We start from the raw sequence: 18514 nt of genomic DNA, 5'->3' as shown, positions 1-18514 counted from the left end.
TAACAAGTTATCCCTTTACCACTACAACCACAATGACTAGTTATACCTTTACCACTACAACCACAATGACAAGTTATCCCTTTACCACTACAACCACAATAACAAGTTATCCCTTTACCACTACAACCACAATAACAAGTTATCCCTTTACCACTACAACCACAATGACAAGTTATCCCTTTACCACTACAACCACAATGACTAGTTATCCCTTTACTACTACAACCACAATGACAAGTTATCCCTTTACCACTACAAAATCAATGACAAATTATCCCTTTACCACTACATCCACAATGACAAGTTATCCCTTAACCACTACAACCACAATGACAAGTTATCCCTTAACCACTACAACCACAATGACAAGTTATCCCTTTACCACTACAACCACAATGACAAGTTATCCCTTTACCACTACAACCACAATAACAAGTTATCCCTTTACCACTACAAACCACAATAACAAGTTATCCCTTTACCACTACAACCACAATGACTAGTTATCCCTTTACCACTACAACCACAATGACAAGTTATCCCTTTACCACTACAACCACAATAACAAGTTATACCTTTACCACTACAACCACAATGACAAGTTATCCCTTTACCACTACAACCACAATGACTAGTTATCCCTTAACCACTACAACCACAATGACAAGTTATCCCTTTACCACTACAACCACAATGACAAGTTATCCCTTTACCACTACAACCACAATAACAAGTTATCCCTTTACCACTACAACCACAATGACAAGTTATCCCTTTACCACTACAACCACAATAACAAGTTATCCCTTTACCACTACAACCACAATAACTAGTTATCCCTTTACCACTACATCCACAATGACAAGTTATCCCTTTACCACTACATCCACAATGACAAGTTATCCCTTTACCACTACAACCACAATGACAAGTTATCCCTTTACCACTACAACCACAATGACAAGTTATCCCTTTACCACTACAACCACAATGACAAGTTATCCCTTTACCACTACAACCACAATGACAAGTTATCCCTTTACCACTACAACCACAATGACAAGTTATCCCTTTACCACTACAACCACAATGACAAGTTATCCCTTTACCACTACAACCACAATAACTAGTTATCCCTTTACCACTACATCCACAATGACAAGTTATCCCTTTACCACTACAACCACAATGACTAGTTATCCCTTTACCACTACAACAACAATGACAAGTTATACCTTTACCACTACAACAGCAATGACAAGTTATACCTTTACCACTACAACCACAATGACAAGTTATCCCTTTACCACTACAACCACATTGAAAGTTATCCCTTTACCACTACAACCACAATAACAAGTTATCCCTTTACCACTACAACCACAATGACTAGTTATCCCTTTACCACTACAACCACAATAACAAGTTATCCCTTTACCACTACAACCATAATGACTAGTTATACCTTTACCACTACAACCACAATGACTAGTTATACCTTTACCACTACAACCACAATGACTAGTTATCCCTTTACCACTACAACCACAATGACTAGTTATCCCTTTACCACTACAACCACAATGACTAGTTATCCCTTTACCAGTACAACCACAATGACAAGTTATCCCTTTACCACTACAACCACAATGACTAGTTATCCCTTTACCACTACAACCACAATTACTAGTTATACCTTTACCACTACAACCACAATAACAAGTTATCCCTTTACCACTACAACCACAATGACTAGTTTTCCCTTTACCACTACAACTACAATGACTAGTTATCCCTTTACCACTACAACCGCAATGACAAGTTATCCCTTTACCACTACAACCACAATGACAAGTTATCCCTTTACCACTACAACCACAATGAATAGTTCTACCTTTACCACTACAACCATAATAACAAGTTATCCCTTTACCACTACAACCACAATGACTAGTTATCCCTTTACCACTACAACCACAATGACAAGTTATCCTTTTACCACTACAACCACAATGACTAGTTATACCTTTACCACTACAACCACAATGACAAGTTATCCCTTTACCACTACAACCACAATGACAAGTTATCCCTTTACCACTACAACCACATAGTGCACACCAGTTCTACGGAGACGTCAAACGTGAACAAGAACAAAACAAGAGGCCCATGAGCCTTAACGGCCACCTGACTATTGGCACAATACAACGCCTTAAAATATTGTTGTGGCAAACAATTAAGGTAATACAAAGAACTCTTTGAAGGGAAGAAGTTCAGGTTCTAATATATTTGAGGAATTAGACCACAAATGACGGTCCCTTCGTCCCCACCATGTTACAAGTCATATATTTAGCATCTAGGCCTCTGTGTTATTTACAAGAAGTCGTTTAAATATTTTGCCTATTTGACCCTGTGACCTTGAATGAGATGACCTTCAATGTCATTCTTTTGTACAAACTTGCTAGCACTTCATTCCAGCATGTCGCAGGCCATATATGAGTAGCTCGGGCCTTTCGATTCTTGAGAAGAAGTAGTTTAAAGAGTTTAGCCTTTTGACCTCTGTGACCTTGAATGAAACAAAATTGAACAAAATTGGTAAACATTGATCCCAGCATGTCCCAATCCAAATATCAGTACTCTGGGCCTTTCGGTTATTGAGAAGAAGTCGTTGGAATAAAAAAATTTACGCAAGGCGGACGGCGGACTTCTTATGATGATAAACGAAACATGATGACAAAAGGTCATCCTTACCTTTCGGGTCAGATGACCTAAAAAGTAATTTACATGGATATATCTCGATGGTAAGGCCGTTGTCCTATTCTTTCGGATTTTACTCTGTCGTCTGGCAATTATTCTATTGTTTGTAATTTGTTGACCTTTCCAATCCGAATAAATAAGTTGTATATACATTTACATAGAATAACATGATGGCGGCTCTGATAGAATTATAAAACCAATACCGTAAAGAAGGTAGGGACTGCTTAGGCACAGTTCTTGTACTAAAAGTGATTGCATCGTAAGATCTATCACACACTTCAAATCGTTCGAATCCTGTGCTGAATGTTTCGATATAAGCACTTTTTATTTTTTATATTTAATAGCAATAGATGCATTAAGTACCAGACAAAGGCCTTTGATTTTATACTTGGTCTTTTCTATTAGGATATACTAGTTTCACTAGTATTTACGGCTTATTGGAAGTCTAATAGGTTGGCCAGAAATGATTGACAATCCTATTGATTAGTATAATTACACTGAAACACTGTTACAGTTTACATCTGACGGCCCAAATTTGTTGAAATTAATTACTTATAGTGAGTGCGATCGGTATTTCGGTTTTTCAATTAAATTTCTACCGGGACAGTCAGTCGGTGCTTCAATGCAATTAGAATATTCAATTTACATTGATTACACGTTTCTGAACACCTTCCTTGAAATGACTCTTTAATCAGTCTGAGCACTATCGGAAAAAAGCTGCAGACGAATCTTTAATCTGACGACGCACCTTCTTCCAAAACCTGCAAATGACTATTTCTGGTGTGTACCATTTAATTGCAATGCACCACGATGCATCACGATTACGTGGAAGTGATAACACTAAGGCTCCCTCAAATAGATACCAAAGAAGATACATAAAACGGTAGGTTGTATAGTTTATAAGGAAACACATGGTATCGAAATCAACATTTACAAAAGCAAAACAAATAAATTGAACACGATGTTTAAGTAACTTATACGTACGCCAATATATATATATGCAAATTTACCAAGAACCGATGTGTCACGTAAACGCAGTAATAAAACGGTCTATCGAGTCTTTTATTTCATATATTTATCTGCTCTTGGGACCAGAAATTAAGTCATTGTGTCATTTGTTATCATGTGTTATTTCATTAATACAGAACCAACCAAACTACGCTACCTTTAGTGTCTACTCACAAAAACGATCATTCTGCATATTGTAAAAAATAGAACTTATAAGCGGTTTTATTTATTCCGCCATCTTTCCCTGGGTCATGCATCAGTGAGATAAAACTTCAAAAAGGGCAGGGTTCAAATGTTATGAGACACAATATGGATACACAATATAGCCCCCACAAAGCATACATTTTACACACGTATCAGATAAGCTTCAGATGAGAGCATTATTAAACCGGTAACAGGACGCTTTGTCTTATTAAAATAACAAAAATTCTTTAGGTCGGTCAAAGATCGATTGGTTTGGTTTATAATGCTAACCGTCCTATTAACTGCCAGGGTGATTTAAGGAGACTTCCCATGTGTCTATAATTTGGGAGGTTGCGGTATATTCATGTTGTGTCCCCTTGTAATAATGGAACTACTGCCTTTTTATAGTGCTATCCCACTGAATCACGCCTGCCGAAGACATAACACGAACACTTGGTTGGATGGTGCATTTAACAACTAGTATCGTTTAAGGATAGTCATCCTTGTATTTTTAAGTGAATGTCTGTATAATTTCGGAGGCTGCAGTATATTGGTGCTGTGGAAACTCCCACCATATTTGGTCACATTATACGACACTAACAAACTGATCGTGCCACTACCTTATGCTGAACGCTAAGCAGGAGCAGTCCCAGATAACAGATCCCACTTCCTTCATCATACGGCCGAACGCTCACCGGGAGGCCAAACGAAAGGTCGAGTCAAGGGAGACGTTAGTAGAAATTATTTGGGAGGAAGAGCAAATACGTTTTTTGATGCAATAGGGGCAACATGTATCTGTGCATTTCAACATCATTCCTACAAAGATCGAATGTATTTAACTAATACAAGAGGGAATACCATCATGATTTATTTGTTCTTGAATTTTTATTTTGCCTCGAAAGATATCAATTTACCCTTCTCTTGAACCTATCAGTTTTAGTTTACATCACTTAGATAATGGAGGTTAATTTGTACTGGTAAAATGATCGATTTTTAATCTCTTAAGTGATGGTAAGACAATATTGTCTAGGTATTTGGATTTAGAGATATGATGGCCAGATAATATTGTTTATGTATTTGGATTTAGAGATATGATAGCCAGACAATAGCAGTGTCGTCTTTACCTCCGTTCGAATCTTACGATAAGTCAATTGAGACACCGTGATATTCCTGAGGGGTACCTTATATAGGTTTAGCACTATTACGGCGGTGGAGACGTTAGCGATATCCGATTGGTAATGTCGTTTTCTCTAAAGTCATATGTCGGAAATAGTGACTCGACATTGAGCAAACCGTCTGAATAAATAAGAAAATCATCCCCTCCGTCGATGTAAGTGAAACCGGCGGTGGTTATTGCACTTGTAAAAATGGATAGTCTATTTACATCCAAGCTGTTAATTCTGAGTTATTTCAGCTAAATCATAATACTTCAATACACAAAATCATGTCAAATTCAAAACTGAGCAAGTCTTTTTCTTCGCAAAACCATTTTAGTTGATTTGTATATAATGCTTGTTGTCAATACATGGTTCTGAACTTTATTTGTGAAACCATCGTGTTCTGTCGACAGTCATACAGACAACGCAAACATAATACAAATATCTTCGATCAAACGTGTTGCTTAAATCTTATGTGTGCACTTTTATGCGTTCATGAGAATAGTATTTTTATGTTAAGAAACAACACCCGCTCTTAATCACAAAATAGATTCACTTTTACATTTAAAAATGATTTTTCCTGGAATGAAAAGTGATTTAGATATATACTGTCATACTAAATACAAATGTTGTCACTTAACTGGATCAAAATCAGTCGGTCCAGTATCAAAATAAAAATAAAGTGGCCATAGTATAAGTCTCAATATTGTAATGCTCAACAGACTTTCAGACAGAAATGAATGATTTGCCGTCTTTTACGAGCTACAAATGGTGCCTATTACTGCTTTAAGGAGCAAATTAATGATTATGAAATGATTATTATAACGTTTGTATGCATTTTATCGTACTTGTTTGATATCGCCAACCTACTAAGCAAAACAACTGAACCATATAAAATATCAAATTCTCATCGCGAGCAATTATTTTTATAACATAATACATATGGGAGGTCCTGTCTGAAAGGGTATTTATACAGCAAGTCCACAAATTGTAAATTTGACGTCTTTTGAGTGGTACGGTAAGATATTAAGAATGGTAGTTATGTTTGTTTTGGACAAAAATGATATGATAAATGCATGTATAACGCATAAAATAATCGGAAACCTACAAAAAGATAAAAACAGTGATTACTCGAAAACAAAACTTTTTGTGATACTAGCACTTTCTTCGCTTATTTTCGTTCATAAGATTGAAAATCGTTATCGGTAAAGTTGAAGTATGTTTTATTTCGCTTTCAGTTTGTGCCGTTGTCATCGTCAACAAGATTACACAATGTCACAGAAACAGGGATATAAATTTCAGATTCCAATTACTTCTTTTAATTTGGAGATTGTAATCATGTTCCTCAAGACGTTTGTTTTATGATATTCATAATCCGGATACAAGAGCATCGACGAACCTCCGGAATTCTACTCACGTCACCGGAAGTAATCACTCTCTCTGACTTTGTTTGTTTACTTGTATTTTATGATTAATGTTATGTAGACATACGTGATGTACGTGACTCTGGAATATTATCGATATGGAACGTGATATATACAACGTAAGATTTGACATTATATTTGATATCTACCTTTCCTTATGCCCTTAACAACGCTTTTTAGACATGACAACGTAAGTATTCTTGAGTTATTATTGTAACTAGACTATATAGATATAAATAATGCAATTTTTTTATTCACGTGGATTTGTGTCAATACCATTACAAACACACAAATCCGCAGAAGCTATAGACCGGTTAATAGTTTGACTGCTATAGAGAACAACCTTATTATCTGTTTCCCTTGGCTTCCGGCCACGGTAAACAGATCGTTGGGTTGGTCCCAACACTTCGGGAAGTTTGACTGTTGACTGATAAGTCATAAAACAACTGTATATTGGGTTACCCTACCACACCATTAAATTAGCGAATATTATAAATAGGTTATATCCTCCAATATTAGCCGTATACATGGCCATGAGTATCCTAAACCCGTTCACTTGGTTTTGAAATTAGATAATTTGTTTTAGTTTAATAAATAATGATAACAACGTATGTATACCATCATGTGTAATCATATGTGAACCGATATGCCTAGTACGCCTTTTGGCATAAAGCAACAGAAGATAATCGGAATAAATTATAGACAAAAATAAGGATTGCTCGATAAACCACGAAAACGGAGGCTTTGTCTTTAATAGTTATATTAATGGAGCGTCACTTGCTGATATGTACAGTATGGAATCCATGATCAAGTGGTAGACATTTTAGCACAAACGGAAGTTATACTTAATAGTACGTGTGCATGTGAGTGTGTGTGAGTGTGTGTATGTATCTATAAATGATACAGACATAAGAAGCTTATAGAAAATGTCATTACAGTGATATAAGTATAGATGTAACTGACGTCATTTTACGTCCAATACTGAAATGCTAGTACATGCGGTCGCTCGAGAAATTTTTTATTACATGCCATATGATCTGAGTATAACATTTTGATGGATGTAATAGATAGCTTTGATGTTATGATTGACGTTATCGATAAAGAAGGCAATATTTGGTATTCCTGTTCACCTGGTCTTAGCTAGTCCTGATACCAACCATTTAACAATAGTAATTCAGGTTCCAGGTCTTCCTGGGCCTGATATGTACTGCTCATTCCATATGGTATTCCCTGCTTAGTGCAACAAATACTAGATATAACTAAACTACTGGATAATAGCTACCAGTGTTTTATTCCTCTCTCCCTGTTCCTTTTGTAAGCATCTCTTGGACGATCTAACTGAAAAGCTCCACATAATGATGTATATGCCTGTATCAAATTTAGGGTTTAATCCCAGACCTATTTCCTACATCTACGTACATATTCCTAGTTATATCTCCTGTTAAATGTAAGGATGAAGTTCAAACGGACCGTTATAGTGGTATTGCGGGATTATTCAGTTCGATTTGATCTTCACACGCTGGCCGACATGAACGATCTTTCATGATCAGCTACGGTAGATATTATTGAACCTGACTGATTTACATCATCTTCAAAACGGATTTCAATGACAATCCACTTGCCTGAACCGCTACATGTAATATTACCATAATCCCTTCTCTTTTACTGGCCATGTTTGTGACTGTATTGGACGTAAAATGCTGATGAGATACGAATTTGACATCAGGAATTGCCATTAAATGTAAATTATCATCAGGATAATTTTACCCGCACATAAAAACCATCCTTCAGTTCGATATGTGTTCCGGGTAACGATCCTCACCTTGTACGCATGTCCACTGACAGCAATGACATGCGCGAACTTAATGAGGCGTTAACTTACCAAGTAAACATTGTAAACGGTTAATGGTAATGTTGTTAACAGCAGATTTGATGACGTCACCGATGTGTGCGGACGCGGTCACGTGCTACTCTTAGCACGAGGAAGTCGTCCATCTTCTTGCTTTGTTTGTTTGATTAATTAACGTCCTATTTACAGCTATGGTCAAGTAAGGACGGCCTCCCATGTATGCGGTGTGTTGCGTGTATGTTGTGCGAGGTGCGTGTTTTGGGAGACTGCGGTATATTCATGTTGTGTCTTCTTGCTCTTGCTATTTTAATGGCATGTACATATGACAAGAAATATGAAAATGTATGCGTCTCCCCAGTGAATTCAGAAATTGTTAAATATATAATCAAACAAATTTTAACTTAATCACTGAAAGGTCAATGTGATGAAGGCATCCGAAGACGCAATCCAATATAGATGATATAAAAACCATTGAATATCTTAAACAATATATGTGTCGATTTGAACTAACTATCATGTTTGTATAAATAATGTTTGTAGACAAACTTTATAGTAAAGTTTATCAGTACATATACCGTCTTCATTTCATTGTTCTTGTTTAACCGCCTCTTGCTAAGTGTGTAGTTTTGTTTTTAGACATGTGTCTACTCACAAACCTCATGTTTAAATACCAAGGCCGATCGTTATACAACAGAAGTCGTCTGCTGCCTGGTAAATTGCATAAGGTCTTTTGGTGGCAGTTAAAAGTGAAAAAACAAATTGTATAGTTTACGAGACTGATTGCAGTACGAACTGGATCAGCAATACATAGTGTATATTGTCCTCACGTGAGGCGAAGTCTCGTGTCCATATTCGCCGACTTTCAAAGCATAAGATAAAGCATCAATCACCTCTGGCCGCGATACAAAGCTTAAAACATATATGTGTAATAGATTAGTGATCAGGGAAACTATTATGTTTTTACATTAACTATTGGGATTGGGAGGCGTTTTTAATCATAAATAGCGAAAAGATGGAGTATCATGACATTTGAAATGTCTTTGAGACAATGACTCCTACAACAATCTACAAATATCTGATTAATATGAAAAGGATCAAATTCTAGAGGGAATCATTTCTGGTGACATTGACAAGACGTTTATTTGTAATTAATTTAATTTTTTGCGGTCATGATCGGATATGAAGTCGACAGATCATTTTAGTTTCGAGGTAGGGTCAGATGGGAGTGTAATGAAGGTTCAAAGTTTTATTTTTGTCAATTTTATACAAATTTTAAAAGCTGTTTTTTCTCGAATATTTTCTGTTGAAAACGAACTATTCAAGCCAATAAAATTCGACCTACAAACTAGTAATACGTTTTAATCATTGTTATTTGTGTTTAAGATTTAAACTAATCCTCGGCATTGACACTACTTCAAATCGTAATACACAATGGCACAATATATCAATTTTCACATACACCTACGGGTGTAATACTGGCTGGTCATGCACTACACTCTGGATGCTGTATTACATGGCTACCCTTGTAATACAGCATTGTGACGTCAGGGCGTTAACAAAATTACTTCTTGTTGGTAAAATTTTAACATTTTTTTAAAACTAGGAATGTTTTACTATATAAGATGTGTTATAGTTTGATCCGGTCCGCATTCCGGATCTTTTATCCTGTCATACGTCACGCCCTACAAGGCATTATGGGATATAAATAAAATGTTGTTTTGATTTAAATGGCGGCTGTCTGTAATGCATACACACATGTTCAGAACAACACAACAAGATGTAAACAATGGAATTTGCCTTGACAATATCACGTATTTTTTCTGTTTGGCGAATTGATTTGCAGTCGCGATTTTTCCGAACCCATTGCAAAATGGTGGGTTATAATTGTTGTAAAATTGCAATAAAACGTCGAGGTAGGAGAGAACAAGAGGCCCAGAGGGCCTGTATTGTTCACCTCGTTTGTAATGTTAAGTTATGTTCTGAATACAGAATATTTGTTTCTTTTCTAAAGGAATTTGAATATTTACCTCTAATAACCCTATTGGGTCCACTCTTTATGCTCCTGGGGATCAAAGCAAAAATTTACACATTCTGTTACCCTTCCCTCAAGGCTGTTTCTGGGCCAAATTTGGTTAAAATCCAAAGAAAACTATATGAATAGTAGCGATTTAAAGAATTTATCTCTTTTTCCCATGTTGGGCCCCACCCCTCCTGCCCCCGGGGTGTCAGAGCCAAAATTTACACAAACTCTATTTTCCTTCCCCCAAGGATGTTTCTGAACAAATTTGGGTTCACTCCAAGCAGAACTCTGGGATTAGTCGCGATTCATAGGAAATAACCTCTATTTCCCCTATTGGGCTCCGCCTCTCCTGCCCCCAGGGAGTCAGAACCACAATTTATACATCTCTATTCCCCTTCCCCAAGGATGTTTTCTGACCAAATTTGCTTACAATCCTTTCAGAAATCTTTGACAAGTAGCGATTCAAATGAAATATTGACGGACGGACGACGGAAGCCGCGCCATTACATACATGTAAGCTCACCGGCTCTTCGGGCCAGGTGAGCTAAACATACTCTTTCATATGAGGATATGAAGGATAGGGATATTCTACCCTTGGGATCACAAAATGTTGTAAAATTCTCTGCAAATCTCAGGGTTTACATTTGTGAATAGTTAGAATATCGCTATCCTTCATATCACCATATGAAAGAGTTTTATAGTATACATATTTTAGCAAAGAGTACAATAACATGTAAGAGAGAAAATGATTTATACAATGAAAGGGGCTGATGGAGAGGTGAGGACTTTCCATTTTACTACGAGGTTTGATATTGCAATATGCCATTGTTGAATAAAATATCTAGAATCTATAGAATTAAATATTACTGCTGGTATGTGTCAGAGCGCAACAATTTAGCTTATCATGTTTGCAAAATTCATTTTACATAACCTTTCTATTCCCTTGCTTGTTTGAAACAATATTATTTGTTTTAGCATTGTAGTAGATATGATAATGCTTTTTAGATTTTAGAATTTAAGATAAAGTTTCCCCCTTCCTATCAGTCTCAAAATTGTCAAATTTTGTTAACATTGTGAATTGCGAATTATTTCTGTTAAAATTATATACATTGTATCATATACAAACATTTTAAAATCACAAACAAGTGTACCATGATTTTCTAAGCAGATATCTTTATATAGATGTGTCCAGTAATACAGAATATATAACTTATCTGTGTTACTAAGTATACTTTGGTTGCAAGCTTCAGACCGAGTTGACTAGCTATCGTTGTCAGACTATCACTTTGGCTCTGGGTACTTACCCCCCCACCCCCACCCCCCATGGAGACACTGAACTCTATAAATATTAAATAAAACATTAATCATTCTCAGTAGACTGTATGCCAATATATTTGCTGTAGGAAGCCTCTGAAATTGTAAATAAGAAGTCAGACAATCAGTAAATATACAGGGGACGTTACGTGTCACCCTGTCTGATTCCAGATCATACTTGGATAGACACGAAGCCCTAAGACATCACTTTGTCATTCATCAGGAAGAGAAACGTCATCTTCTCTGTAAACAAAGTCTACGATTTCCTCTAAACTAACCTCACATGAGCAGTAATCAGACCAGCTGACAGTTTAGTGGATGTTTTGAAATGTTACGTGACGAGTAGTAGAAGTGATTGATTTACGGTATTAGACATTAAAGTAGAAAATTTATAATAGAAAAGCCGTTATCAATCTTAATCAATGGGGTTTTAAAATGTTCTGTCCGCAGTATTTTCATTCGTTTCTAATGTTTTCATAAACGCGACCTGAATGAGCAGATTTTTAAAAATGATAGGGTAGTGTTTTTACGTGCCATTATTTAAAAATCCATTACGAATGGTAAAATCGAAATAGATCTAGAACAATTAAATGTTTAAGAAGGAAATGACCATGATATGGGTGAACAAATTTGAAGTTCAGGTTTCGGTTATAGAAATTAAAAACAAAATATAATATTGGATATTTTCTATTCAAATATGATTCGTTTAATCGATAAATAATAAAATCCACAGTACTTTAAGACAGCAAAATTGTTTAAAACAATAAACTCAAGGTTTTGTGTTATCGTGTTATCAATTTGTTTGTTTGTTTAATTAATTAACGTCCTATTAACAGCTGTGGTCATGTAAAGAGGGCCCCCATGTATGCTGCGTGTTGCGTGTATGTTGTGCGAGGCGCATGTTTTGAGAGACTGCCATATATTCATGAAGTGTCTTCTTGTAACTGTTGTCCTTTTTATAGTGCAATATCACTGAAGCATGCCTCCGAAGACACCCAGCAACACACCTCACCCGGTCACATTATACTGACAACGGGCGAACCAGTCGTCCCACTCCCTGTATGCTGAGCGCTAAGCAGGAGCAGAAACTACCACTTTTATTGGCTTTGGTGTGTCTCGGCCAGGGGACAGAACCCAGAGCCTTCCTCACAGGGGCGAACGCTCAACTCAAGGCCAAAAGTGAGGCGGTGCCAAGGGAGGCATTAGGAAGGATGAAGTCAGTTAGGAAGAAGAGAAAAGATAAGATCCTAAATTTAGCCGCCTTTTACGATCATGCAATAGGGGCAGCAGGTACAATTCTAACGCCCTACCTGCAGGGCACTCGTGTTATCAAATTTTTCAAAGTCTTCAAATCAATTCCTACGTTAGACATCAATGGACGAGTACAGTGTACTACCTAATGTTAGCCCTGATGTGTACTTTGTATCAACTTAGTGTTGTACAAGTACACTTAGAAAGTGATATGTAGTCATACAGACTGTCACTAGTTTTAACAGGGGCTAAAGCAATAATGTAAGTTGCTATCTTCACATCGTGTTTTCAGTCAATTCAAATCCAAGAACGGGATGCTTGTGACTCTGCGCATGGATAAGTTTAAACATAGTTTTATTGTCAAAATTTAACAATGAGGATTATGCCATTATATTATTCTTGTTTGATGTACACTGAACATTATGACATGCCTATCACGGAAAGACGGAACAACCTTGAATATAAGTCTTCATTCTCCGGAAGGTAGTATCTGATTATATATGGACAATACCAATAAGTCTGGGAGTAAATTTATAACCGGAAAGAAATACATAAAGGCATATGAATGTCATTTATATTAAATAATCGAGAATATATAGCCAAACAATGTATTGAATAAGTGACTGTTGAGTCTGATAAATCAGAATAATGCCGGTAAATGTTATCGTAAACTTCTGTCTCATCAGACATTTTCTGTTTCACTTCACAGTCTCCATGGTTATTAAAGACGGCCACTTATCCTATAACTATGCATGTTTCACAATGGATACCCCATGTGATAAATTCCATAGCAGTTGATTATCATTTATGTTTACACACTCCAGTATGTAAACACCTACTGTGCCTCTGATTGGTCAACTCCAAGGTCTCTTGATTTCAATTGGCTCTCAATTTCGGGCTACTTTTCATAGCGCATTTCCTTTTAAATAACCCCGTATTTACTGTATGAAATGTGATTGCTAATTCAAAGTTTTAAACAACAGAATATTGGGTCTCTATTAATGCACTAATATTTTATGGCGGAAATATATCACTGCACATTGTATGGTGGTAAGTTTCCCTGAATGAAGACGAGAAATTGGTCACCACGGTATAAATATAATGTTAAAGTTATGGGATGAATAAGTTCCCCAACGCGTGACTGTTGTATATCATGTTTATCTAAACTTTCGTTAGTTAATTTTCAAATTTTGAAAAGACACTCACTAAAGCTCGTGTCTTTTCACAATTTGAAAATTAACTAACTCGAGTTTGATAAACATGACAAACAGCAGTCTGTTGTTGGGGAACCTCCAAATCTCTTATCTCTTCATTGTAGTAATCTGACCAATCAATTAATTATATAATAGGCTGGTCACTACTGTCTATGGGGACATCAGCCGTGTCCATCTTATAACACATCTTTGTATATGCATATTGTTTAGCTTAGTTTGATATCCACTTAAAGTTGTATGTGCCGTAATTGAACAAAAAAAATTGGCATGTTAATTTTGCTTCATTAGTCTATTAATAACCATAAGGTTTGATGACTTAAGCCGTAAAAATCATTCAAATGACTTCAAATGCCTTATAAACGTTAGTTACAACACCGAAATTATGTACTATAATTTGCTATTTTTTATGCCTTATTTATGTTTAAATGGAAACTTTCCTGAAGAAATCACTTAACATTTACTAATAACACTGTAAAAATGTGAAGTGAAATAGTTGACCACAATTTGGCTTCATGGTCTGACCGTAGATTCTCATTTCGCTTCACGATAGATGTGCATATAATGATTTTTGGCAGTACTGCTAAAAATTATTTTCAGCTCTTATTTGTATTTGTAAAATTAAAACCAATGCATTGAAAGTACTGCAATTTTCAAAATGTTAGTAACTTTTGGTAATGAATAACATATTAAAAGCTCATCTTGATTTGTGAGTACGAAAAATACGGCACACACAACTTTAATGATGTATCCGGTTGTTATTGAGTTGATTGGTTAGAATATAACAACACCAGCCACCAGGATCATGAAACAGTCTTAGACATAAGTTTTAGCTTAGCCAATCAGATATGACGTAATATTTTGTAACCTCATTTGTGATTGGCTAAGTCTTAATTTAAGATTGTTTAAGACTTAAGTCTGTTTCTTGATCCCGGTGCCTGATGTAATACATTCAGACAAAAATAGCTTACCTTTTTTCATTAATTTTCATCAATGCTATGAAAACTGTTTTCGCTTTGGGTTTCTTGACTAGACTAATATTGATCTTGTATGTGCAGGGAATTTTAAAACAATGAATCATAACCAAATAATTCGTTTATCTATAGTTTCAGCAAATACCTTACAGTTATCACGGTCCCTAGGAATTCGTCTAATTGAGTTTGCAAACACAAGACGTAATTAATTTGTTAGTACTCTATTTATCCTCGATATCCCCACCTAAACACGGAAATATAATCATACAATTCCCATTGATGCCACAATTTTGCTTAAGGCACCGTCTTTTCTCGAAATTCATTGCAATGCCTGTATGGAGAAGGAATGCTCTCGTTAAACAATACCGGCTGCATTACGTCAGGACTAAATATCGCCAGTTTATGGCAGAAATGTGTCTTTCAGATTACGTCACGAGTAATCGTTGGTTGAAAGTCGATATTTGCTCTTTCTCATTTTATTATAGGAGTATGGTACTTTTGTCGCCTATTGGTTTAAAAACTTTTGCCGTTTCTATTTATAACTATGCAATGCCAATAATGGACGCCACTCATGACCACTCAGGGTTCAGTTTCACGTGGCGTAATCCCCAATGATGACTAAATAATGGATAGGTTTTTCAGAGAATGCGCTCCCTCATCATATTTCTCATCGGAAAAATACGTCGCCATCATGCTTTTCTCCCACATATCAACTCTATTTATTACCTACATTCAGTAAAAAAGATACGTTTTTATCGATTTTTAAAATATACTGTCTTCAGGAAAGTTAAATTGTGTCTTGCAAAAGGGTAAGTGTATACAAAATATCAAGTTCGTATATAGATTTTGATCGCGTTATTAGTCACTTACTCAACACCCAAAGCCATTAACCATGTTCGCGAGTCGCATCTGCAATTATAGAAGCATCTTTAGCGATTTCAGTAAATAAGATTTCTGCAATAAATGATGATTGCAGCCAAGACATATTCTTTACCAATGGACCATGATGATTTGATCACTTAATTGTTTCATTTAATCTTAGAAAAAAAGAAAAAAAATGTCTATAAACTTCGAACAATGTATTACTGAAGTATTTTGCTATCCCGCTCTCTCATGTTAACACATCAGTCATATTGACTATTGTCATGTAATAGGTGTACTGATATCGAAACACACTACACTACAAACATACAACAAAAACACACATAAAGTCAACAATACGTCATATCCTGGATACTAAGGGCAGCATAGACTACAACAATACGTCATATCCCTTGATACTAAGGGCAGCAAAGACTATAAAACGAGGAAATGACATCCACGTATCCACGTACTACACTGGATTCTTATTCCATGGAGTATTATTCATAATACACTTTATTACCTTAAGGAATCATTAGATTTCAATTAAGGGCGAGAGGATTTTCTAAAAATAACTTTTTATCTGTCACTCCGGATGGGCGTTGACAATACACACGACATCATAGATCGATAACGACCTGTACATGGTACTATAGATACAACTCGTCATTTTCTAGGTCAGCATAGAGCATGTTTTACCGGCAATATGGCACAGGACTTGGCCATCTATTCTTAGAAAACACTCTCAACCACTCCATTCTAAATCTGACTCGTACTTTAATGCCGTTTGGTGCTGTATTTTATATAATGTCTACAAAAACCTTCCGTAGATCTAGACAAACAAACAAAACATGTTTTCGGTTTTCAGCAGTATCAGTTTGGTGAAATTTATGCTGCAACGTTTGATGAACCAAAGGAATTACAAAGTATAAAGATACTACCAGACAGCAGAGATTGTATTTTAATAATGAAAAGAAATAATAATTTTATTTTAATTTCAAACTTAGAATACCTTTGTGCCAGGAGTACTCGGAGACAAACAACCGACGTACGCATATAATCTGAAAATTGCAGCACATGGGTTTCGAACTCGCGACCTACAGGACGAGGGCTTGTGTAAGTCATTGGAGTAACTATGGAACCTAAAAAGACAAACAGAACAAAGTCACTATCACACCATGATTACGTTGTCGAATTTCTTTGTATACAGACGACTTTAAGACATTCATATCCGTTTTTCTCATTTTGGAGATTCTCCATTATAAGTTATTATCACTTCAGTGAAAAATAAGCTTCCATTGACATTTGTGCTCCTGACCAAAGTTCTGTACTAGGTGTGAAGCCACAACTAAATGGAATACTGGCTAACAGTAGAATGCCACATATCAGAACACATCAGCACATAAATGGTTAGGCAAAAGGGTTGATGCTGTAATCATGTATCCAGTGTAAGTGTCAATATCATTTTTGGCATAGAAAAAGTATTAAGAGTGTTCTACATCTTTTTCTCAGCCTCTCTATAAGTTTTAAACTTTCGATATTTACCGACTTTTATAAAGTTCGTATTCGCAAAGTTATTAAACAATTAAATCAAGATATTTATTTTCAACGTGTACACGTTTAAAATAGCACGGAAGTATCCGAACTGTTCAGATCTATTCCGGTCTGTACGGGTATTGCCTTTATTGACCACGTGATACGGCCTCGGGAGGTTCCGATCTATACGGGTATCGCCGATGTCGATCACGTGATGCAACTCGGTTTTCCGATATTACCCGAAAGTTTGAAACATGGCGTTGACTGTGGCGGTTCTTCCAAAATGTGTTATATTTCATGCGACATTTACCGCTATGTCAATAGTATATTGGTGCTTCCATGGATCTGAACCATCATAAATAAGCATCCATATTCACACATTGTATGTTTTATGAGAGTTTGTGATGGTGAAAATTACAAAAAATACAACTTTCGTTACATAATTGTCGTTGCGTGACTATCTATCGTTTTCCTAGCAATTCAACAAAATTTGTTTTCCCATCCCAGCTGTGTGTAATTTGTTTTCCCATCCCAGCTGTGTGTATTTGTATATGTATGTATATCTCCCTTTGTATAAAATATTGTTTTAACTAACTAATAAATGTCCCATTCTTTCCGCTGCTCACAATAATAACTCTGTTTACATAAACTTATTACTTTCTACTTTAGATACTAAGTCACCGTAGTATATATGTGTTTGAAGCATCTGAACCATATTCAACAAACCATACTGTAATATGATTTAGGTTGTGGGATATCGTTGTCAAATATAACAGCCTTATTCATATGTGATCTTCCGCCTCCTTAATGTCTCCTGGGGTATAGATGTGTCGCAAAATATCAACTGTGTCATGCATATTTATTTCGTGGATTGTACAAAGTTGTATCATATGTAAAACAAGGTTTTCTATCCTCAGCTGCTAAAGCAATAGTAAAATGGCACGGTCATCTATGAAAACTGTCAAAAAC

The 18514-nt window shown here is 36.0% G+C and overlaps 1 protein-coding gene across 2 annotated transcripts in view; it reads left to right on the top strand.

Moving 5' to 3' along the window:
• The first annotated feature begins 6581 nt into the window (after nucleotides 1-6581).
• Nucleotides 6582-18514, top strand: part of LOC138314561 (5-hydroxytryptamine receptor 6-like) — a 35135-nt gene continuing 23202 nt past the window's right edge. The window contains exon 1 of one of the 2 annotated variants that reach the window (XM_069254961.1): nucleotides 6582-6719. The gene's annotated coding sequence lies outside the window, so the exon portion shown is untranslated. The remainder of the gene's footprint in view (nucleotides 6720-18514) is intronic. The other variant, XM_069254979.1, reaches the window with a different exon arrangement.

This window comes from Argopecten irradians, chromosome 1 (assembly GCF_041381155.1).
Source record: "Argopecten irradians isolate NY chromosome 1, Ai_NY, whole genome shotgun sequence".
Lineage (NCBI taxonomy): Eukaryota > Metazoa > Mollusca > Bivalvia > Pectinida > Pectinidae > Argopecten > Argopecten irradians.
The sequence above is the reverse complement of the archived record's forward strand: the minus strand, read 5'-3'. Positions and strand labels throughout refer to the sequence as shown.